General features: G+C 43.1%; 1 protein-coding gene and 1 long non-coding RNA gene across 2 annotated transcripts in view; one reads left to right on the top strand and one right to left on the bottom strand.

The window, feature by feature from the left end:
• The window catches only part of LOC147733325 (uncharacterized), a 98,371-nt gene extending 95,046 nt beyond the window's left edge, over nt 1-3,325 (top strand). Inside the window, exon 3 of the long non-coding RNA XR_015308519.1 lies at nt 2,927-3,325. This is a non-coding gene — a long non-coding RNA (uncharacterized LOC147733325). The remainder of the gene's footprint in view (nt 1-2,926) is intronic.
• The window catches only part of RASGRF1 (Ras protein specific guanine nucleotide releasing factor 1), a 656,364-nt gene that overhangs the window by 28,551 nt on the left and 602,321 nt on the right, over nt 1-25,492 (bottom strand). The gene's annotated exons all lie outside the window — the stretch shown is intronic.

Genomic DNA, 25,492 nt, shown 5'->3' with positions numbered 1-25,492 from the left:
TTTCTCTTCCTGTGTGCAGCTAGTCCTGGTGCTGGTTTCCCTGATGGGGTAGTTGCTAAAGCCGCTACTAGGGAGGTACTAGCTTCAATAGGTGCGGCTATGGGGGGAGGGATTGAAGCTTCGTTGGGCGTGACAGAAGGACTTTGGGCATTGTTGATCTCACGATCAAGTTCATAGTTTTGGGCCCCCAGCAAAGAATCGATTGGATCAGGTGGGTTTGGGTATGTTGAGTCATGAGCAATGTCCAATGCAATGGTCGATACCCTTTCTAGGCTTGCCCTGATCCGACTCGCCCTCTCGTCAATGTCCGGAGAGTCGGTTACCACCAATGGTGTAGTTGGTACATTTGCTGGACTAGGGGCTAGGGCAAGGGCGCCCAGGGATGAGCGCTTGTGTGATAGGCCCTTGGAGTCCCGGGATAGTCTTCGTTCGGCTAGGATTATCTCCTTTTCTACAATGGAGACAGCCCGAGTTATAAATTGATCCATTGTGCCTATAACTACGTCTCCCGCAGCTTTCCTAGATTTGCTTGCTCTAGTGCCTGTGGCCATGCTCCCGTAATTCCCGTGCCCGCTTCGCAGAGCCAAGAGATATGGCCCGGCCCGGCCTCTTCTGGCCCCTGATGGCCAAAGATGGTCCCGCCCTTGTCCCGGGCTTCTCCCGCGATGCTCCCGCGTGCTCCCGCACAGCGGGGAAGGGGCGTTCCTTTATGGGGGCGTGAAGCGAGGGGTGGGAGGGGCAACAGGTCAGCAGGTGTGCCGGAAAGCAGGGGCTCCTGGTTATGTGAGTCCCTGCAGCGGCGCTGGTGGTGCGAGCGTGATCCCTGCTCCCTCGAGTCCTGCCTGAAGGCTGTGAGCAAACGTGCTCCCAACAGCCACGCGAGCCCAAGACAGCGACGCGGCACCCGCGGAGCGGGTGCGGCTAGTTGTTGAAGAAAACAGCTACAGCTACAGCAGTAGCAACAGCGACCACAAGAGAACGCCGGTAAGCCCTCGGCGTGTGTGTATTACCAGCGCATAGCCCATGTAGCAAAAAGTAAAGAAATAATTATTTTTAAGTGGCATCAAGGGAACCAAAGACATCTACCACCTACCTCTGTCAGAAAACAACAATTACTAAGTAATTGCTGTCACAATAGACCAAAAACAGAGGATTCCCTGAGCACAAAATACACGTATCTGTGAGTATTACAGATAATATCTGTTCATAAATGATTGTCCATATCCGCCCATCCAAAGTATGAAAAATCTTTTTTTTTATTTTCTTAGTCCATGGATGTTCATGAAGACTTGTGGATACAGCAGTACAGTCTTGATACAGTACACAACAGCCAAACACCAACACGTGTTTCGTCAAGGGACATTACCCAATGACTTCTTCAGGGCCTAAACTGTTCTTACTCTTAGTGTCATACAATCAGGATCATATCAAGGACCTTTATTATTTAATTCTCCTTCAATTGGTTTTTCAACTATCCCAATAATCACTGTCTTCCTTAATATAGTTTCTTGATAAATAACGCCAGGCAATATCAGCCTTCACTCTATGGAACCATCATTAGTATCTCGGGTTCTCTGAGCAAAAGCATGTGTCCGATCCTATTTCCAACACGCCATATAGACGTATCTGTAAGCGCAAAAGTGACGCATTTCTGAAGTGTGTCACAAAAGTGACGCAACTCCAGCAATGCGTCCTTTCACATGGGGCAAGCCCCATGTGAAAGGGCCTGCGTCAGTCTTACGCTTGCTGTGAGGCAGGCGCAAGATTTTGACGCAACGGCGTCCTAAAAGTGACACAGTGAAATCTCATAGATTTCACTGCGTCACTTCTACTACCCTTCCTTGCGTCAATACGCCCCCTTTGCATACATTATACCTGGCGCAGGTATAATGTGGTGCAGGGGTTTACAAAGTGACGCATCTACCTAGATGCGTCACTTTTTAAATATGGCGCAACAAGCCGCATTTTGTACGCCACTGGTGCGTCACAAAAAGTGACGCACCGGCGGCATAAAAGTGACGCACAGCCTCATAAATGAGGCCCCTGGGCTTTAACTGAGAAAACAATGTCTCAGCTGACTCTGGGAACAAGCTGCCAAATGATCGTCTAATTACTGACTTGATTACTTCAATAATGCTCAGATGTCCGAAAGGATTTTTAGCTGGGCTCCCTATACGTCTGATACAAAAAGGGTGCTAAGTGAATTACCTTTGGGCATGACCCTATTAAAACACTAATGTATGCGCTTGTGGCTTTTGTTAACGCATGTTTATGGCGATTTTTCATGAACCGTGGCTGGTTTACAGATAGTACCTGTTGATGTTCTTGTGGATCAGAAATGCAACCCAGCAAGAAGTAATTTTTGGAGCACAAAGTAAAGGCAACAATATTGTAATGCACAAGACTGCACAATACATACATTTTCCCAGGATGGGCTTTTTCGTAGACATTGATATGTTGCAAATACCACCTGTCAAATGGACATGCTCAGCATATATTCCTAGCATATATTAACAATATAGTGTGTGGAGCCAATCATGTGATCTGAACCCATGTCTACAGGATCTAGGACTGTTGGTTAAACAAGAACAGCTGGTTAAATATTGATGAGGTTAGCTTTGGGCAGTCATATGTTTAGATTTTATTTTGTTGATTCTGTTAAAGATTTAGTAAGGGTGGTTAATATTCTTTTTTAAATTATTGTTTAGAATGAATATTTATAATAAAATAAAATAAATGTATCTAAATTATTTTATCATTTAATACATATTTTATTTGAGTAAATGTACTGTAACCTTTTTCTTTATTAGTACCAGGTTAATTCAAAATATTTTACATTATTTTACTTTTATATTACATGCTAAGATATCTTTAAATGCTTTTAAAAAAAATACCATTTATTCAGTTTCCTTATACTTTCCCATAGGGAGATCTCCACCACAGGGATGGAGATCTTGGACGTCAGCTGAAAAGTTACTTGTAGTAACTTTACACTTTTGAACTTGTTGTAGAAGACTCTGAGACTTGTAAGTCTACACCGCACTGTAAATCTCCACTCGGAAAAGGTGAATAGCAAAAAGTGGAGAGTCGTAACTGGATCTAGGAGCAGATCTACACATAAGTAAATTTGGACATGTTTTTTTACCTTTGTGAAAGAGGCAGTTCATATCTTCCCAATAAAAGTGCTCTGGGGCAGCTATAAGCTATGTGACACAAATACATTAAATAAATAATTAACCAAATAAAATTTCACACTGAAGTGTTTTGTGCAAATGTACTTAATCAATGTTATGTGTCATTGATGGTAGGTACCATAATTCAGATATCTTGCTTTCAGGAAGCATCTTTGGGGGAAATCTGTTGGTGTGAATTGTCAGAGTGCTTTGAAACTGTAAGTAACACAAATGCAAGGTCTTTGGTGATGAGACAATCCAGTTTGTGGTGGTACCACATAAATGGTCCGTACTGGAAGTAGAGTGCTTCTAATTGTTTTGTAGCATCCGCTGTTTGACCTAGCATCTTATTCCTTCTCTCAAATGCTCTCTTCCCCCCTATTTCCTTTATCTCCTCTCACATCAGCCCCTTTTATTCTCTTTATTATTTCCTTCCCTCCCTTGTTTCCTCGCTCCTTCTTTCTAAATTTCTCTCCCTCACTCTTCTATTTCCCCTACAAATTTCAAGGTGGCCTTGGACTGTGGAAACTTAATAATAAAAACATTATGACTTACAAAAATAAAATGCAACAGTGTCTATTGAGCTATATATTTTTCAGATGTTAACTCTATCTAGAATGCTATATAGCCTTTCTAAGAAAGTGTGGAGAGCTACACATATAGTGAATATTAGATTGTTTCAACAGATGTCCAAGCTACTCTAAAACTGTATATTCATGCTGCAAGGGACTGTCTTAAGAGCTGAATGTCTACAAGATATCAGACTGTCACTACAACTATACACTGATGAAATGTAAGACTGTCCTCTGAGTTAATTGTAAATAAATATGAGATTGTATACTGGAAGCATGTTTGTATCAGCTGGTTTGGGATGAGATGTGAAACTTTCTCAAGAGCAGTGTACAGATGACAATGGAGGCAAGAGCCCATCCATACAGCCGTACCTCTGCAAGCTATGAGATTGTAGCTAGAGCAGGATATATATGAAAAATGTCTCTGGAGCTCTACTTCTAAATTGATTAAATAAAAGACTATCGCTCAAGAAGTGTATATACACGAAGTGATGTCTTTAAGGGTGTATATATTCATTTTTAGCTCGTTTTGTTGAGACAATTTGAGACTGACTGTAGAGCTGCATATTAATGTGATGCCTAATCTAGAATTAGGCCTTTTTGTAAACCAGATGTGAGCCTGTCTATGTAGCTGTGATGTATATGGACAGGATGTGAGGTTGTCTCTTCAGTTATATATATTAGATGTGAAGAGATATCGATAGATGTGATTTGATGCAAGAGTCAGTCTTTAAAGCTGCAACTCGACAAGCTATGAAATTGTAGTTAGAGTTTTGTGTTTCAACCTATGGAACTGTGTCCGGCGCTCTGTATTGATGAAATAAGAAATTGTTTCCAGAGAAGTGTACAGATTAGAGAAGAGCGTGTATAATCACTTATCAATTTGTACAAGACTTAAGATTGTACAGTTGGACATAAATGTGATGCGAGCCTAGTATTAAACCGTCAAAATTAGAGGATATCACTAGAGCTACATATAGATGAGATGAGAGACAGGCCCCAGAGTTGTATGTTGACAGGTTTTGAGTCTCAAGAACTGTATATGAAAGAGTTGAGAGCCTGTCCCTAGAGTTGTACAACAAGCTGCGAGTCTGTCTCTGGAACCGCATATAGAAGAGATGAGAGTCTGTCTTTAGAGTTATTTTGCAGCATCTGAATGTTTCAGTTCTTCTTATATCTGTTCATACTTAGCCAACATGTCATGGGTTGTGGTTTTTTATCGCTTATCTGTAGGCTACAGTTCTGCTTTCACTAACCAGCCATGTGTTAATGTCTGATAAAAGTTTAGTTTGTGTTGTGGTTATCAAGGCTAAAGGCGCAGTGTCCTATTTGCATTGTTTCCAATGCTGCAGCCTATACAGGCTACATCACATGTATTACTCCTTGTCTTACTTATCTTATCTAGAAGCAAAAAGCATTTGTAAAGGACGTTTTAACAGGTCACTTTCCATTTTGCTTAAGTTACTTTTATGGGTGTGATCCCATTTTTTTCCTTCTAAATTTTAAAGTAATTAAAAAAAGATATACAATGTAGCCTGTTTTTAAGGCTTCAAAATTGAACATGCTGTCACATATGTTTCCTGGCCTTCCTGAAGTAAGGTGAAGTAGATGTGACTTCAAAAGAACTTCTCCAGGGTTCCCTCACGTGGGAAGATCTATTCAGTGCTTATGATTATAAATGGAGATGCCCTGAGAGAGTATCTTGGTCTACTGAGCCCAGATGTCAGTAGGAAGTGAATCCGCGCCAACTGTGAACTGTAATATTTCCTGCAAAAAAGTAATAATAAAAAAAAACAGCGCAATCTCCCTATTTTCATGCCATTATCCCGACGACCTTTCCAACGTTCCTTGCTCTGGATTATCAATGACAATAATCGAACACAATAATTTTATTTATTTTATTGCAACTTTTCTATAGCTGCTGTACCTGCAAGTGTCAGGTTTCATTACATTTAACTGAAGTTTTCATTGCAACATAATTTGGGGATAGGCTTGATAAAATAATGCAGTGCGAGAGTCAAACTGGTAAGAAAGTAGGAGAGGCTAACAAATACACTGGATTAGAAACACATTAGTAGACGAAGTGGGAATAGTGGAGTTTTCAAATATTTTGTAAAGGAGGGGAGAGCTAGCCGAGTACTGAATACCAGTCAGGGTGCCATAGATGTTTGCAATTTCTAGGTTTCCAGCTGAAAAGTGCACTTGCTCCTTCGTTCTCTTGGTTGTCTGGAGTTAGTCAAAGGTTTTACCAAGGATGGAGGGGTGCCCAGATGCAAGCTCTTGTGTTTCAGACAACAGATTTTAACATTGATTCTGGCCTGGGCTGAAAGTCAATGTAATTGTTTCAACACCAGTTAGATATTGTAAAGGTTTCTCTTTGTAGATATGAAACAGGAGTAGCATGGAGTATGGCCTAGATGGGTGCCATAAATGGCTAGGAAACTCCAGCTAAGATTGTGTTTTGGAATTATATCATTGTGTTACATTTTCAGATACAGAAGCAACAGACACATAGGGCCCAATTCACAGAAATAACTTAAGACAAAATCCTAAACTTGCTACCATTTTGGTAATCACAGAAGGCACTTACTCTATTTGGTATTCACAGAAGGCACTTACTCATTTTGGTATTCACAGAAGGAACTTACTCATTGATGAGTAAGTGCCTTCTGTGAATACCAAAATGAGTAAATGGTAGTACGTTTAGGATTTGTCTTAAGTTAGTTCTGTGAATCGGGCCCTCAGTCTTGTGTTCCTAAAATTGCCTATCAATTTATAATGTGCCAAGGTTTAACAGAATGCAACAATAGATCTATAATACCCCCCTCCATCTATCTCCTAAACAGCCCCCTAATACATCAAAACTGCCATGGTACATAATTACCAGTCAATTGTAGAAAGACCTAGAAATATGTCCTTACTAATCATCCACTCCTCAGCCAGGCTGATCACTCACACAATTAATGATCACTTATACAAGAAAACTCAACAGAATCACTCCAATTGTAAACCCTGCGCACATCTTACACTGGAATTTGACTCTTCTTAAAATACAGCCTGGCTTACACATAGAGCTGTCGCCGCCTGCACCACTGGAAAATGTGAACTGTCCAGCAAAACGGGCTCCCAAAGATGCAACTCTGATTTACTTCTCCTCATAGTTTGCTTAAAGATGTACTTTCAAGGCATGCCCCTGGATCTCATATACCCTTCCCACAAACACAGTGTTGCACCTTTGTGTCAATTCTTCGAAATCACCTCTAATACTGACTATGGAAATATTTAGTGGCATTTTTATCCTAATGATGGTGTACCCTGTCCTACAGCTGACTATATTGTATCCACCTCAAAGGACCCCCTGTAGTGTCCAATTCCGCTTTGTTTGAATTGTTGACCCTACCATTTCTTGTTTATACACCACACAATTGCTGTTGCCACTCCTCTGGTTGTCCTTTATCTGCCCTACTGGGGGTGACTGATCACCACAAATACAAAGATCCTTAACGTACCTTACGGATGTTCATTTCGAACCCCTGCACGTTTCAGGTCAGAATCTAACTCTTATACTAACGGTATTATCGTATACACTACCCAGAAACTACTAGAGATAAGACAAGCTTATTTAGATACAGGCCCTCAACTGGCCAAGGTCACCTCCTGTACTCCAATGGAATTGGAAGGGCCCTTCTTATGCAACCTCTGTAGATTCCAGAGCATGCACATTACTCAGCGCCACCTCGATAATACCATGCCTGATATTAACAGGAATCAGCCCTGTTCTCAAGCATTGACTGACTCTCTCTCTCAGAACTCTGTGGGGAATCAAGACTGGAACTGCGTGCTTGGGAATATAAGGTCACTGTCTAAACATGCAGTAGAAATATGTGACCTTCTATCCTCCAAACTCCTCAACATCGGCTTCCTAACCGAGACATGGCTAAAACAAAGCTCCAACCCTGCCATAGCAATAGCGCTACCAGAGGTATATCGCATCCTAAGGTTGGAAAGACCTACTAAGGTGGGATGGGGTACAGCTAGAGTATATAATGACTCCATTACAATTACTATACTGGAGCAACTAAGTAACAACAGCATGGAAGTGCTCGTTTTTTAGAATTGACTTACATCCACAACACTGTTGGAAAGGCGCCCTGGTGTACCGCCCTTCCGGGCCTATCCGTAATTTTACTTTTCAATTACTGGAACTAATCTCCCCGAACTCTCTCTCTACAAAAAACGTCATCTTATTGGGTGATTTTAATGTGCACAGTGAAGACATCCTGAATCAGGAAGCCTCATCACTTTTAACAGATTTACACTCAGTAGATATAAATAGGATCAATGTGGGTCCCACTAATCATGCGGAACATACAATAGATCTTATTTTCACTAAGTCACTGAACGTGCAATGTGGAGTTACGAGCCCCCTTACATGGACCGACCACTCACTGATCGAGTTCAAATCCAGGGGTCCCATGGCACTTAGCGTTCAGTACTTCACTCAAAGGAGCTGGCACAGACAGTGGCACAAAATTACTCCTGATAACTTTCAGTATCTAACTCCTAACTCAAGGAATCTCAACACGGAGAACATAGAGACTGGCCTAGCCCAATACAAGTCTATCATAACAACGGCCATGGATCAATTAGCCCCTCTAAAGCAGTGCACAAACTCAGTCAGCCTGGTTCTCTCCCAGTCTCAAAACGGAGAAGAGTCTCTGCAGGAAATTGGTGCGACACTGGCGTCTCTCACATAATGCACTAGACAAAGCATATTATAAATCGTCTCTATCCAAACATAAAAATATAAGATATGCCCGCAAAGCCCATATTATTTTACAACTGGAGGGGGCTGGAAATGCCACCAAAACTCTCTATACGATACTCAAAACTTTTACTTACCCAGAGGTGTGTAATAATGTGCTGGCACCCCCGGAAGCCTTATGCGTCAAAATAGTGACGCACTTTACAAAGAAAATAGATCTGATCTACGATAAAATTACCAGACATGGAAGGGGCCGACTTAACTCTTCTGCCAATCTCTCACCCACTCAAGTTACCCTCTTGAAGCTGGAATACTTCCCCTTGGTTACTCCTGAGGCAGTAGAGTCCTTACTCGCTACTGTTAAGTCAGGCTCACACCTTGACATAATTCCGGCAAGGACCACCTCACTACTATCCAACCAGCTCGCTATCCCCATCTGTTCCATTCTTAACTTCTCATTAAACAAAGGTTATGTCCCCACTGAGTGGAAGGTAGCACAAATTATTCCTATACGGAAGAACCTTAAGGCCCCTATGGCAGATTTAACCAATGATCATCCTATCTCACTGTTACCTCCCCTGAGCAAGTTGTTAGAAAAACATATTAATAAACATCTCTCAGACTTTGTCGAGGAATCTGGCTGTTTTGATCCATCTCAGTCTGGTTTTAGACCCAGACACAGCACTGAGTCAGCCTTGAGTGCCGTCACGGATATCATCAGACAGGCTCTGGACAATGGACAGGCAGTTCTACTTGTGCTTCAGCACTGTCTCACATCGAACTCTGCTCAGGAGACTCAGTGAGATTGGGATACAAGGAATAGCCTTACAATGGATGCAGAGTTTCCTCACGCACAGAACGCAGACTGTCAATATGGATCCCTTCCGTTCTGAAACCATGGAACTGACCAAAGGAGTACCCCAGGGATCTTGTCTCAGTCCCACTTTATTTAACATCTATGTTGCTCTTTTGGCAGGTGTACTTAGGAAGTTACGTTTAATACACATTTCCTATGCTGATGATACTCAGCTACTGCTATCCTTTGACAAACAAGATCCTAACGGCTAGTCCATCTTCTCAGAAGGTATGAAAGCCATTGCCAGCTGGATGAGGCAAAATTTCCTCCAGCTCAATGCGGGTAAAACTGAAGTTATGCTGTTTGGTGATACTCCTTTGAGATGGTCTCCGAGCTGGTGGCCAACAGAACTGGGACCTGCACCGGAGCCCAAGAATGTGGTAAAAAATGTAGGAGTCCGTCTTGACCAGAAACTCATTATGAAGGATCAGGCTTCTACCACCATTGGCACTTGCTTCCATGCACTAGGTCTTTTGCGAAGAGTATTCCCCTACCCCCCCTTGTCCATTCGTGAAACTCTGATCCAGGTACTAGTATTAAGTTGACTGAACTACTGCAGTGCGTTGCTGATCTCAGCCAGTGAAGCATCACTGAACAAATTGCAGGTGGTCCAAAACACTGCTGCATGACTTGTCTGTAATGCTCCTGCCCTTACCCCCTCTCTTCCTCTCCTGCAGGGACTCCATTGGTTGTCAGTGCAGAAGTGGAAGCGGCATCGTGAAGCACCAGCCTGGCCAACCGTTTGCAACAACAGGGTCTTTGACATATAGCGACGACCGCCTGCAACGCTTGGCATGGTCTTCGTGCTACATCGATGATGGTCTGCAACACTTGCCTGCTCCTCGCGGTACCCTCCACCACGAATGGGACACTTTGCACTATACTAAGAAGAGAATTGTTCAGTGGGACTAACCTGGTCCCTGTATCCAACCCGTGCTCCGTCACAGTCAGCCTAAACGTGTGACTTTCTTTATGTTTTTTAGCACTATATTACCCAAAAACCTTTAAGAACTCATGACTCTGGTTCTATCAATTAGATTTTTGCTGCTTTGGTCTTGTTTTTATTAAAGAATACTCTGTTTTCCTAACTCTGTTGTGGTATACTTTTGTGGTGTGTTTTCACTAGGTTACGGTTTGAAATGTTGCTCAAATACTTTAAACATTGCCTCTGAGTTAAGCATAACTTCTCTGTGCTAAGCTACCCGAAGGTTGAGCGCAGGTTAATTTAGGGTTGGCTTATAACTTCACCATGAGAAGAATTGTGGACGCTGCTTAAGAAGAGTTTCACCCCCGTTAACCAGTACCTCAATTTCTTAAAGGTTTTTTTTGTGTCTAGACGATTTCTTCAATATTAATCTTGATTTTAAATAAACAGCTTCAATATTGTCAAGGAGATTTTTCCTTTATGACTTTTTCGTCATAGATAGGACCATCTGAAGGTTAAATATGACAACTTTTTGCATTCTGTGTAATGTGGGACAGTCCACTGTGGCTACTTGATAGAGTCACCCTTTCTTAGGCAACTAAGAATGAAGGGGGCTCCACAGACTTGAGCTCTGAGTTCTTGACACAGAGTCTGAAAACATAAATTCAAAATCTTTTGCTGTGTATTGTTCTCCAGGATTGTCTAGATCAACCAAGATGATCTGCTTAGCTTGACATCGTAGCTGTATATGTAAACAGAATCCAAGGATGCACTTATAGTCTGGTTGGAGGCTAGAAGGCCTTCAAAGAGAATGTTTAAGAAATCCTCTGTCTTTTCTTTCGGATGTCATCAGAATAAAATTACAATAAGGCTCCATTAGACAGAGAAAGCAGTGGTGTTGCACTGATTATTTTCAATATCTGCTGCACTACACATTTTTCTACCTAGAAAAGTATGTGTTTTGCTTCCTCTGTCCAGGGGCATTGTTGTTCCAGCACTGTGGCACACAGTATCCTCTTTGCTGGCATTATAAAAGATTCTGTTATGGGATCAATTGTTAAGAGAAGTGGGTTCTGTGTGGAGGCCTATAACTTTTAATTAGCCTCTATCTTTTTGGAAGGGTCTGGACCTAACCCGTTTAGTGCGGATGTTGGCCAAAGGCTGACACCCGCACTACTCCCGCAGGGTGTCTGACGGCACTAGGTAGGTAAATAAAGACCCCCCCTGGTGCAGAGCTGCAGAGGTATTCCTTTATTATTATTGTTTAAACTCGACTGCTCTGGAAGAGTTTCTTGAGCAGCCTGAGCACCAGGGACTGCTTTTTATGCAGTATTGTTTTGGGGGGAAGTGTCTCCCCTGGGATTGGACCAATGCTGTCCCTCACCTCGCCGCCCATGTCTGCCCCCCCAGGATGGATAGGGGTATTCACCCCCAATCTGCCTCCACCGAGGGGTAGAAAGCCCACTAAACACTAGGCATTTCAAAAAGGAGCTAAAACAAACAGAAGGACGGTGTGGCCTACCCTGGTATCAAGCCGTTCCCCCTCCCCAGTAGGGGCAGTAGTATTTTTCTGTCCCCCTGGAGCAGGTGGGAGGTTGTCCAACTGGTAAGATTGCCCTAACTATGTTCCCGAGGGGGTGGGTAGAAAGTCCACCTGACACCAGGGAATCTGCCTTTGTGTCAAAAGAAAGTAGTGCAGGTGCTGTACTCTGGCATTGGCCACACCACCCCCATCAAAACAAGCATTAGAAATGCAATAGGTCTCGCAGCATTAGAGTTAGTGCTTTTAGAATTGTTTATGGGTTTTTTTTTAAATCTTTAGCATGAGGTTGAGGGTGAGTGAGGGTGAGGGGTTGAGGGTGAGTGAGGGTGAGGCTGAGGGGTTGAGGGTGAGGGTGAGTGAGGGTGAGTGAGGGGTTGAGGGTGAGTGAGGGTGAGTGAGGGGTTGAGGGTGAGGGGTTGAGGGTGAGTGAGGGTGAGGGGTTGAGGGTGGGTGAGGGGTTGAGGGTGAGTGGGGTTGAGGGTGAGTGAGGGTGAGGGGTTGAGGGTGAGTGAGGGTGAGGGGTTGAGGGTGAGGGTGAGTGAGGGTGAGGGTGAGTGAGGGTGAGGGTGAGTGAGGGTGAGTGAGGGTGAGGGTGAGTGAGGGTGGGTGAGTGTGAGTGAGGGTGAGTGTGGGTGAGTGTGGGTGAGTGTGGGTGAGGGATTGAGGGTGAGGGGTTGAGGGTGAGTGAGGGTGAGGGGTTGAGGGTGAGTGAGGGTGAGGGGTTGAGGGTGAGTGAGGGTGAGGGGTTGAGGGTGAGGGGTTGAGGGTGAGTGGGGGTGAGTGAGGGTGAGGGGTTGAGGGTGAAGGTGAGTGAGGGTGAGGGTGAGTGAGGGTGGGTGAGTGTGAGTGAGGGTGAGTGTGGGTGAGTGTGGGTGAGTGAGGGTGAGGGATTGAGGGTGAGGGGTTGAGGGTGGGTGAGGGGTTGAGGGTGAGTGAGGGTGAGTGAGGGTGAGGGGTTGAGGGTGAGGGGTTGAGGGTGAGTGGGGGTGAGTGAGGGTGAGGGGTTGAGGGTGAGTGAGGATGAGGGGTTGAGGGTGAGTGAGGGTGAGTGAGGGTGAGGGTGAGTGAAGGTGGGTGAGGGGTTGAGGGTGATTGAGGGTGAGGCGTTGAGGGTGAGTGAGGGTGAGGGGTTGAGGGTGAGTGGAGAATTACAATACAATACAATATACCAAGCCAGCTTCTCACACTAACTTTGAGGAATGTTTACAGTCTATAAAATACACAGAGTGAAGATAATGTATTCCAAATACTCTAAATCTGCTGTTCTCTAAACTATTAATGTATGATTTTGCCCTTTGACATCCATATTGGATTATTTGTTACTTCTTTTCTTCTTTGCTTCTAGAGAAAAATCGGTAAAGAAGGAATTTTATAATGTTTTCCTTTGTATCTTTAACTAAATATAAACCTCTTGCCACGTTAAAAAAAAATATTTTTATTGGAGCAATAATGTAAGGTAGTGGCCTACGTAAAATAGAACAGCACAGCTTAGCTATACATCATGCTCAGCACATTAACTCAGAAAGGGTTACTCGGGTGCAGCACACAAATATGGCCTAAAGCACGAGTTTTGCAAATGGATAAAACAATGCCCCTCAACTCCCACTAACCAACCCCCATCCAGCAGCCAAATAGCATCATATTAGTACCCAAGCTACCTCCTGCCACGTTAATGAGGGTCCTTCGTATTGTTAATTATGCGGTGGCAATGCTGTCATGGAGTAGCACGAATGGCCATGTAAACATGTGTATTAAATAAAAAACCGTGGCTTTATGATCATGACAACACCTGGCACTGGAAATAGATAGCCATTAGGCCTATATTCCTAAGAACGAATATTTGAATGACTCATGCACTCTGACGAACGGCTATTACAAAACAGGTCATGCAATGGAAATCGTTGCATAAGAATGCACTTCACCTCTCTGTACCCATCGACACCAGGTTCACTTTCAGAGCAACTTATCTAGCAGGGCTTGTCGTGCTTGGAAGTAAAGGTGGGCAAGAAAAGCAGGTCTCGCGGCTGGCTCGGGCCCGATGTCTAGCTCTGGCTCAGCCATTTTCTCATGGGAACTGACGAGCCAAAATAGCGCCAATCCAAGCATTCCAGGCGACGAACGTTCCATCCCTATTGCCTTTAAGGAAACAAAATACTTTAGACGCAGGACAGATAAGCACAAGACAAAAACGTTCTTGTTTTGCTGTGTATGGTTTCATTGGTATTGCGTTTACTACCCCCGACGACTCGGCTAGAACCGAATTAAGCGACACGTTGCGTTAAAGCTGATAATCTAATGTTACCGAAAACAAATATGAAAACTGTTACTGTTATCGTCTAGATCAATAAAGAGTCATAGGAGCTTGCCGTCGTAATGGAGGAGTGGGAGGATGTATCACCACGCCAGGTTTGCGTTTCTAAAAATAAAGGTGAATAAAACAAACCCAAATAGGTTGTAGATTGTTATTCGGTATATAATTAATTAAAACAGAATGGGGTTTACTAACGGGCGAGAAACGCTTCCTTACGCCTTTAAGGAAACAAAATACTTCAGACGCAGGACAGATAAGCACAAGACAAAAACGTTCTTGTTTTGCTGTGTATGGTTTCATTGGTATTGCGTTTACTACCCCCGACGACTCGGCTAGAACCGAATTAAGCGACACGTTGCGTTAAAGCTGATAATCTAATGTTACCGAAAACAAATATGAAAACTGTTACTGTTATCGTCTAGATCAATAAAGAGTCATAGGAGCTTGCCGTCGTAATGGAGGAGTGGGAGGATGTATCACCACGCCAGGTTTGCGTTTCTAAAAATAAAGGTGAATAAAACAAACCCAAATAGGTTGTAGATTGTTATTCGGTATATAATTAATTAAAACAGAATGGGGTTTACTAACGGGCGAGAAACGCTTCCTTACCGGAGAAAAAGATATTCCGTTCTATGTATGACAACCTCCGGGAGCCGCATAAAGGATGAGTGATGGCGTCCCGCAGCCGTTGGCAATACGAAATGACCCAATGTGCCGCCATCTGTCTCTTTCTATAAGGGCCAATCGTTATGGTTAAAGCAATGCTGAGGTAGCTAGAACGCCGCCCCTAGGGGGGATATCCCTTTAACAGGCGATAGTGAGGACCAAATAGTAAATGAAAACGCCTAGTAAACACGCCTGTTAGATGACGTATTGATGATATGGAAACGCCTCTAGAAACAAAGTAATTCATGTAAACCTAAAAAACCGGGAGGCGGTAACGAAATAAACTGATGCACTGGCGTGCACCGCAAGTCGTGCCACAACTGCGCCCCAGTGTGATGCCCACTAAGCCGCATGGTTGAAAAATGATAACAAGAGGCAGGAGAGAAAGAAAACAAGACGGACGGACGGAAGAGAGGGGAGGGGGGAGGAGAAATGCGACACGGAGGGAAGGGGAGGGGGCGGAGCGGGTTAAATTATACAAACAAAAAACAAGCCTTTCACCGTAACACGGCGGGCAGGGGAGGGGGCGGAGAGGGGAGAGGTGCGACACGGCAGGCAGGCAGGGGAGGAGAGTAGGAGGAGGAGGGGGGAGGAGAGTAGGGGAGGCACGGCCTAGCGGCAGGCAGGCAGGGGAGGAGAGGAGGAGGGGGGAGGAGAGTAGGGGAGGCACGGCCTAGCGGCCGTGCAATCAAGTAGTGAGGGGGCGGAGCTGGGGGAGGCTGTGAGAGAGAGTAGGCAAGGCAGGCGGCTGGGGGCATGTGCACGCGCATTTAAGCTCAATGCGCATGCGCATTGAGCTTAAATTTCTCGTGCACTGCAAGGAATCGCCACGATTCCTTGCAGTGTGGATAAAGAGCGGATAAGTGCCAATACTCTCGCCTTGCTCGATGCGCATGCGCATCGACAGGCGAGACCTAAAAAGAACAACCCAGGCTTTTTCGCCCCCTCCCCGGGGCAAACAGATGGTTTGCCCTAATTTTCCCCACGGGGCCAGAAAGCCCAATGTATTGCAGGGATGTATTTTAAAAATAAAATAATGGGATGGGCCTGGCCAATCCTTACAACCGCACCACCCTCACCCCTAAAGCCTCAAAAGTCTTTCTGCTCCCCTGCCGACTAAAAAATCCCATCCCAAGTGCTGCATGGACGTGTGGTTGCTCTTCCATATCGCAGCACAACATATCTTCTCTAGCGGTACTCCTGCAAACAGAGCAGCCGAGGTAAATACTACCCTTATTGATTAGTATGGCAGCAGAAATCCATCTTGCAATGGTAGCTTTCGTGACTGCCGTACCTTTATGAGATCCTGTAAGAGACTAACAGCTGATCAGATTTTTGAAATTGCTTGGTGCGATAGAGATAAAAATAGTCATCAGTGAAACGCAAGTACAGTTCCTGAATTGTAAAAGTCTGAATTTCATGGACCCTTTTAATAGACATGAGAACCAACAAGGGAGTGACCTTCCACATGAGAAAGTTCAGCTCTGCCTTGAGAATGGGCTCATATGGAAGCATCATGAACTGCGAGAGAACCACTTTGAGATGCCATTCTGGGGGAGGAATTGTTATTGGAGGGAAAGCTCAGAACAACCCCTTCATGAATTGTTTGGATATCTTAGTTGAACAAAGAGAGGGAGAATGAGAGGAATGTCTGTATCTTGAAATGCGGCTAGGTGAACTTTTACAGATGCATGATGTGGCTAGTGAGAGTAGGTACCGAGGAATCTACTCAGGTGATGCTTCCAAGGGATGCACTTTAGATTGCTGACACAATAAGCAGAATCTTTTCCATTTCAACCTATAAATCTTGTTTGTTGATTTGGCTTGTGTTTTCGCCAGAATGTCTCTACAGTCTTGAGAGAGATTTTCATCTCAGAATTTGTTGAATTCAGGAGCCATGAATGTAATTGGTGAGAGACTGATTTTGGGTGTAGGATCTCGCAGCTGTTCCTCATCAAGAGGGTTTGGATCTTGGGATGGCAATTGGTATTGAACTCCGAGAGCAGCAGGAGTTCTGTAAAACAATGCTACCTGGGCCATTTGGGAGCTATTAGAATGAGGCAACAGTGCTCCATTACACCTTGCTGAGGATCCTTGGTATGAGACGTAAAGGGGAAAAGCGTTGAAAGGGCATTCCTCCATGATCCTGGGAGTGGGTATCGACTGGCTTGAGAAGATCATGTCCAACACCAGTTGATCCAACTCCCATTCGTGGCAACTGCCTTTGGTTCTGCTGAGAGTGTCCACTGAAGTACAGAGCCAGCTGGTGGCGCCCGGTGCAACAATGTTTTTTCGCTCTCCCATATAACCTTCTCCTCAGATTCCACCACTACCACTGAGGTAAAAGTGCCCCTCATCTCTCCATAACCCCTTTCTCAAATACATTTAATTAGTTTTAAAGCGCTGGTAAAAACTGTCTTTACTATTTCACTGGGAGAGAATGTGGCACAGTGGCCACAGCTGCTGACTCGGGAGCTGGGGTTTCCGGGTTCGATTTTCGGCGTAGGCGCAACATCCTGTGATTCTACGCAACTCACTTATTCTCCCTGTGCCCATTGACAGTGCCTGGATACCATCACTCATGATAAGCTGCACTATATAAATCTACAAACTAACTCAACTATCCACATAAAATACAGAGCTGTTCTTTGCAGCAGACCCTTTGCGTTACTTTATGGCGAGTCAAAACTGCTACTGGACAAAACTTCAATCTCTCTCTTTAGCAAGAACATTAATCACAAGAGTTATCTTCACGTTTTTATTTCTGTCAGAAAGCTGGACAAAGAACTCTGCAAAAGGCACTTTTAAATCGCATGCTATTGCTAAACATAGCATCCCACCCTATAAAGTCAGCGCTCCCCTCCAGTTTAACACCCAGTGCAGCCGCTCGGCCCTAAAGCCGTCCTACTAAGGTTTTGGTCATTCCTAGCAGATGCTCAGCTTTTAGAGATATCCTGCATGCTGTATGCCATTTCCATTGTACTTGAGCCCTCCTGAGAGAGAGCTAGAGACCTTGGTCGCCCCTTGCTTGTTGATGTAATACATGGTGGTCGTATTGTCTGTATGGACCAGCACAAAGACTCCTGCTGTTCGCAGCAGAAAAGCCTGAAGAGGGAGAAAAATTGCATTGAGTTCTAGATAATTGATGTGCTTTGACTTTTGAATTGCAAACCATTTTCCCTGGATTTGCTGGTCTTGCAAATGGCCGCCCCATTCCTCCAAGAAGTGATCAGTTGTGATTATGAAGTCTAGTATTAAAGTCAGGAATGTGAGGCCATGTGAGAGGTAAGATGTTTGAGACCATCATGCTAGTGCCTCCTGCATCCTTGGCGTAATGTAAGTTTTTGAAGGACCCTTCCAATTAGATCCATTGCATCTGAAGTTCGTCTTGCAGAGGCCTCATTTTAAGCCGTGCCAGCAGGACCAGGCTTCTTGTGGAGGAGGTCATGCTGAGGAGCGACTTGAACAGCCGCACTGAAACAGACTTTCTTTTGGAGATCTTTAGGGCCAGGCGAGATAAGCTTTGTTGCCTGTCTTGTGTCAGATAGGCCTTGTTTCTGTTTGTATCGAGGTCAGAACCCAAAAACATTCTTGTTTGACTTAGGATGGTCGAGGATTTTGGGTAATTTACAGTGAGGCATAGCTTGTGAAACAGTGAGAGGCAGGCTGTGGTAGATTTGGAAGCTTGCTGTGGTATTGAGACTATTAGCAGCCAGTCATCTTGGTAGTGGAATTCCTGATGACCTTGCTTGTGGAGTGTAGCAGCTACCGGGGCGAGATATTTTATGGAAATCCTAGACTTGAGGCCAAAGGGAAGGCATTGAATTGGTAGTGGGTACCGGCTACTGTGAAATGGAAATTCTTGCGATGCTTTGGATGTATGGGAATGTGGAAGTATGCATCTTGTAAATCCAAGGAACTCTGCTGTTCCATAGGTGGAGAAGGTAGGAATGATTAATAATACAAAAAGATTGTGCTGAGATTTGTTCTGTTTCCTGACGTCTAGGATGGGTCTCCACTCTCCTGATTTCTTTCGTACAAGGGAAAAACAGGAGTAGAAAACCCATGCCCTTCTGAGAACAAGGAACCTTTTCTATTGCACCATTGGCTAGCATTATTAGAGCTTCTTTCCTCATTATGAAAAAGAATGGAGGCAGCACCAAGTACGAAGTAAGTCAACAGGACCAGAGTTGTATCAAAAAATATTTTTTATTTTTATTTTTGTATTTTCAAACGTCAACAGGACAGCCTCTTTCCTCATTAAGTGAAGACATTGTTTGGTGCCTCTGTACAAATGCTAGGGTATGTCCATAGCTTACTAAGTCCAACACCCATTTGTCTGATGTTATCTCCTAACATTGGGGGAGATAGTTGGAGATATTCATGCCCACATGAGTGGAAGGAGCGGATGCAGCTGGCACCTGGTCCAGGTCACTGTTTGCGGCCTGTATTGTGACCCATGGGGGTTGCTTCCGGCACACGCCTTGCTTGTTGTAGGCTGCTGAGGGTGAATAGCAGTAGGCCTGATGGTAGGCTGGCCTATATTGAGATTGAGGTTTGTATTGCTGGGGTTGTTGATAGCCCTCTCTGTAGGTAGAGAAACTTCTCTCTCTAGCCCCCCGAAAGAGCAACTTCTTAAATTGGAGAGTGGAAAGCGACCTAGCGGTATCATTGTCTGTCTTTATAGTCAATAAGGTGTCATCATTATGATTTCAGAACAAAGTTTTACCACTGATGGAGCAAAGACTCGTAGAAAAGAGACTTGCTTGGAAGCAATCCTCTCATTTAACTTCTAATAGTGTATTCATTACATATTGTGTAAAACTAATACGCACCACATTGAACATAAGAGACAGAGAAGCTTGCCTATGTGTATACTTATAAGTAACTCAAGTGAAAGTCTAAAAAGGCTGCTAACGGGAAATCAACTGCATCTACGAGCTGTCGCTTGGAGGGAATTTCTTGCGCATGAGCAAACGCTATTAAGATGGCAGCTTGAAAGCTCACTTGCTTGGCATCTGATCTGTTGAAACTAACACAAGCTATTTTACTGATGCCAATGTGGGAAAAGCATTAATAAACAAATGGGGTTAGAGTAGATGTAGGTGGTATACAGTGAAACCGTTTATTTCTTAAATTAACATTTGTCTTTTTGACTCCTTTTATTAGTGCATATTTGTGGCTTTCGTATGAGTCCAGAGTCTGTTAACCACCTGACCTCTGTGCATGCCTAGTGAGATTGAGCCGGAAGAGTGACAAGACTCTTGAACATCCAAGGACACAAAATATACATATACTGGGAACCAGAATTAAAGACTCCTGAATGAATAGACATGCATTTAACATTTGTTGCTAATAAGACATGAATATGGGTGGGAATAAAATATTTTGAATAAAAATTAAGGGGTTGGATTTATGGACAATAGACTGATAGATTAAGATGACAAATAAGTATGGTGTAATGATTTTCCCTCCCAGCTTGACCAATCAGTTAGTATTTTGACGGTATTGAAACATTAATGGGTGGTACATGAATATCGAAGAGTATAATTGAGGTAGTCTTAGTTAGTTAGTTAGGCGGAGATTTGCTGAATGCTGCAGAGCTCGGGATGCTGTCGGAGTGACGATGTTGTCGGAGTGACGAGAAATGTAGAAGAAGAATCGAATGCAGAACCATCTATCTTAAAATTAATTGATTTAGAAGAAGATCGCAGAAGAATCTTGAGGAGGAAGAGAGTGTCAGAGAGGGGTGCTACGCAAGCGTCGGTGTTAGAGAGGTCATCTATGCTGTTTTTCCCGGGGGACATTTCCCTGCTCCTTGGCCAGGGGGTAGGTTTTCACGCCATCCTAGGTCATTATTATTTCTGTGAATGTACAGATGTTATTTTCTCTCTATCCTCTCCTTTCTGAGCATAAGGCATTGCACTATATAAAGTATGTGCTTGATGATTGATTAATTGAATCTTCCTTCCTATGAGTGACGGAGACTGTACTGTACTTTTTAAGTGGTTCACATGATATTAATTTCAATAAAGTTTTAAACTATTTCCTGAGTCTGTGGTCATTTCATAAATGTAAGAAGATTATTTTATGTCATTTCACCATCAACTAGTTCAACTAATGATCCATTGACCAGAGGAAAGAACTTTTTGCTCAGTGAAAGATTAGTTGGGAATAAGAGGTGACTAATCTTGAAATGATAGAAAATCATAAACTTTGACTCCAGTGGTTATTGCCAAGCTGTGTGAGTATAGGTGTGTTTATGGGACCAGGTGAGTATATGGTATTGGAGTACCTTTTTCTGGTGAGCTGCTAGATCAGTTTTCCGGTAGCAGAGTTATGGTTATTATTGACTAGTTTGGTGATAAGTATTGATTATTGATTTATGTTTAATAAAAAGAGTTAGTGTCCCGTTTTATGTTGTCCAGAAATATTTCACCAGGGAATGAATAGCGGGTGGTGATAGAAGCCATACTGCAGTGAGGTTACTCGTCTGTTGAAATAGCATGAGAGAAGCTATGCAGGGCATGTACTGTTAAATTAGGGACTATTTTGTATAAAAGTTGAGTGTGAGTGAAAGCAAAAGGGTTCTCTGGTGAAACTTTGGTCTTATATCACCTAAAAAGGGTAACACTGAAGGAGTAACAAGTTCTCTTGAGCTTGAATGAAGGGTAAACAGAAGGTTTTACTCGCAGTAGGAAAGGAGCAATTCTGAAACTCCTGAATAAATCCGAAATCTATCCTTTATTTAGTGGAACAGACAGAGTAGCAAATGTTTTTATGTTGTTACTAACGAAATTCAGTTAAAGAAGAGTAAAAAAAAAAAAAAAGTTTTCGTATACCTTGTGAAGGGAAGATCAGTTGTCGGAGTTGCACTGACGTCACAGACCGCCATAACAAGCAATGTCAGTTAATTACAATGCATGAACCATATCATTTGGTAAATAAAAGTGCCCCAAGAAAGGAAGGGGAGAGGGATAGCGTGATGCTGTGAAGAAAAAGGACAGTGAGGGAATAGAGTTGGTGACAAATTATATATTGCAAAGTTAATTCAGAATGCAATATGGTTTCATGGCTTCAGATCCCTGAGCCGAAGAATTGGGGGATTATAACATATCCCAAGGGTTTTAAACTGTTTCTGTTGACACCGAAGTACTCAGAGTCATGGGGGAGTGTCAACCGAACAAGATATGGAAGTAGCCGTCGACGTTTCGACCCCACGCTACACTTGTAGGCGTATATATAGCCTTACATCGGGGTCTTCATCAGACCCCGATGTAAGGCTATATATACGCCTACAAGTGTAGCGTGGGGTCGAAACGTCGACGGCTACTTCCATATCTTGTTCGGTTGACACTCCCCCATGACTCTGAGTACTTCGGTGTCAACAGAAACAGTTTAAAACCCTTGGGATATGTTATAATCCCCCAATTCTTCGGCTCAGGGATCTGAAGCCATGAAACCATATTGCATTCTGAATTAACTTTGCAATATATAATTTGTCACCAACTCTATTCCCTCACTGTCCTTTTTCTTCACAGCATCACGCTATCCCTCTCCCCTTCCTTTCTTGGGGCACTTTTATTTACCAAATGATATGGTTCATGCATTGTAATTAACTGACATTGCTTGTTATGACATTTGATTTTTCTATAATAAATCTAAGCAAATGCATTAATGCATTAAGCTCTACTGGGACCCTTCTTTCCTACACCATATAGCACCCAGGTCCCATGTGGATTTCTTGGGTAGAACCCCCCCTTAGATCAACTCAGTCACAGACAGCCATGCTCGGATAGTTTGAGACAGCGGGCGTGTGACCGACACGAATTGTAAAGGAGGGATCAGTAGTAAGGAGCTCAACTGACAACATCGAAAAGGCCGTGCTGTCATTGGTTAGATCATGAGTGTGAGCCGCAATCTGAATGGACAGTTGAATGAAAGTTGTTTTTGGATTGACTGACAGAAATTTGTATGCTTCATTCACATTTGCCTTTTAGTGTGAGTCAACCTAACAAAAAAGCTTGAGGATTTGCAGATTTTTGGTTTAGGTATCGAGTGTCCAGTATGTATGGAGAAAAGAGAACAATTTCATTTATAAAAGAAAAGAAAGATAAGACATGTTGACTAAAGAGGGAGTTCCTATTCTGCCACCTAAAACCCCTGATTCATTTATGATGATGGAGAGAAGATATCATAGATGTGTATGGATGGAGAATTGGATAGAATATACGAAAGATGATGGTGTTTTAGCTTTTCCTGAACATGGTGGCGAATGGGCGAATTTTGAAGAATTTGAGGATGCGGAAGAATAATTTAGATCCAAGACCAAGGTTAACGCAGTATGAGGCATTAGAAGAATGGGAGATGGAATCATGTGAACAAGAGAAAAATCGGAGTGGAAGATATATGGATCATTTTCCTAGGTATTTGCGGGAGTCACGTGAGGGTCAGATGAAGCAAGGGAGAAAAGCAATGGTATCAGAAGGTTTATATCCAGTGTTAATGGCTGAGGAACAGTCAGGGAGTAAGTGTAAAGGAAAATCGAATTACCTGAACATGACAAGATACTGTGCATCAGATGATGAGTTGTTAGAAAACATTTTGCCTAAAAAACCCTCCAACCAATCAAGAAGGACCGAGTAAAATCACCCCAAGTGCACCAGTGTTAGGAACAACCTTGATTGCACAAATCTTACATGATCCATTAGTTAATAGGGTACTCCAAGATAGGAAAAAAGAAGCATTAAATAACAATAGAGAGGAATTAATACAGAAGATAGGTCAATTAAATTTGAACCCTGAAGCATTGACTATAGGTCCTGTTGTTCCATTGTATGGGGACAGAATACATTTCCCAAACCCAGAAGCTGTAACAGCTCCTTTGAGTAACCCTGAAAAGAAATTATAATAACAGATGATCAAGCCAGTGAGAGCGATTCAGTAATTTCATTAATGGATCTACCAATAAGAGAATCCGTTATTAAAACCCCAAAAAGAGTTACACCCAGTAGTTCAAAAGAACGAAAGTCAGTGGTATCCTCTGGAGCCAGAAGTACAACAGCAGTAACTCTCGAAGATCTGGAGAGATGGGCACAGGGAATAGAAAAACAAAGCTTCCCCCCAAAGATTTTAGATATTTACAAACTGAAAGTAGAATTAGAAGAAATGATAGCTGGGAATGTGGTAATAGAAAGATTAAACACTTACAATGAGGAAGAGTCGTTGTTTATTTGTAGGAGCATAACCAGAAGTGTGAAATAATTTCATGAGAAATTGACAGTATGAGATGGGATGGGAATAGAGATGGGAATAGAGATAGGGAGATCAGCAAAACTACAGAAACCATTTCAAGTGGAATTAATGGACAAAGATTTAGAAAATATGAATGTGTCAGGAAAGAAGTTACAGGTAAAGGAGTTGATGAATATTTTGCAGAAGTGGGGAGACATTGACAAGTGGAAAATAAGGTGGACAAGGAAGAAGGAGGAATCACAGGCGAAAGAAGAATCTACTGCATATATGTTAAGAGTCAGGAAAAGTAGAAAGATTGTATCCTATGAGAGAGGCGCCTGGTGGTGGATATGTTCATGTTCCATGGAGTCGACAATATATTTTGTCATTTACAAACTATTTCTTCTAAACTGAGAGAGAAACCAGTTGAATGGTACAAACAGGTTGAGAGGTTTGTGAAGGCTGTTGAAAAACTTGGATGGTCTGTTTGATATAGTGGTACTCGCTGATGTATGGACAGAATGTAAGATCACAGTTGACTGGTCAAGTGAAGAGTATCCAAGAGATGCGAAAACAGGAGCCCCCTCAGATGATGTGATGAAGAAATGTCACCAAGTAATTACTTTCCTGAAAGGGAAAATTCCTCCTAAAGAAACAGATTGGGTAAAGTTAGAAAGAACAACCCAAGAGCTGAATGAATCTGTTCATGTGTTTTATGAACAACTGCTGCAAGTGTTTAACCTGTTTGCTGCTTCAAACATTCCGCGCCAGTGCGGAGCGTTCTATTAAGCGGGCGGGGCCATGTCGGCCAACGAAGGTACGCAGCACTAGTGCTTGCGACAGCAGTTGGCCAACACCCGCAGCGAACGGGTTAAACAGAATAGTGGCTTTGAAAACATTGGACATAAGGATATGGGTAATTTTGTGTATTGGTTTGTGTACGGTTTGAAGCCAGAAATTAGTCAGATGATTCAACAACATATGTTGTGTTGGCAGGGAAAGACTATTAACTATATTCTAAAATATGAGAAATATTGTAGGGACGATATTGAGGCAAGACATAAAAAGTTAAAAGAGAAAATGATGTGGGCACAAGTGAAATTGGCAGAACAACAGAAAAATCTATTAAATAGGCAGATGATCAGATGAAAGAACAGAGTCAGAGTGATCATGCGGTGAATGGTGGTAAATCAACAGGACGAATGAATAGAGAGGATTCAAAGAAGAAGTTTCCGTGTCATGGGTGTGGAAAGCTTGGACATTGGAAAAACGAGTGTAAGAATATACAGAATAATAATGGGCCAAGCCAAAATTTAAATCCACAGACGCAGAATGAGGTGCTTATGAATCAGACGCAGCAGGTAGTTAATCAGCAGTGTCAGATGCCACCTGCCCCGATGCCAAATTTTGTGAATCAGCCAAAGTACAGTGCGGACGCCAGATTTCA

This window comes from Lissotriton vulgaris, chromosome 2_1 (genome assembly GCF_964263255.1).
Source record: "Lissotriton vulgaris chromosome 2_1, aLisVul1.2, whole genome shotgun sequence".
Classification (NCBI taxonomy): domain Eukaryota; kingdom Metazoa; phylum Chordata; class Amphibia; order Caudata; family Salamandridae; genus Lissotriton; species Lissotriton vulgaris.
Note: the sequence above shows the minus strand (reverse complement) of the source record. Positions and strands in the feature narration are given on the sequence as shown.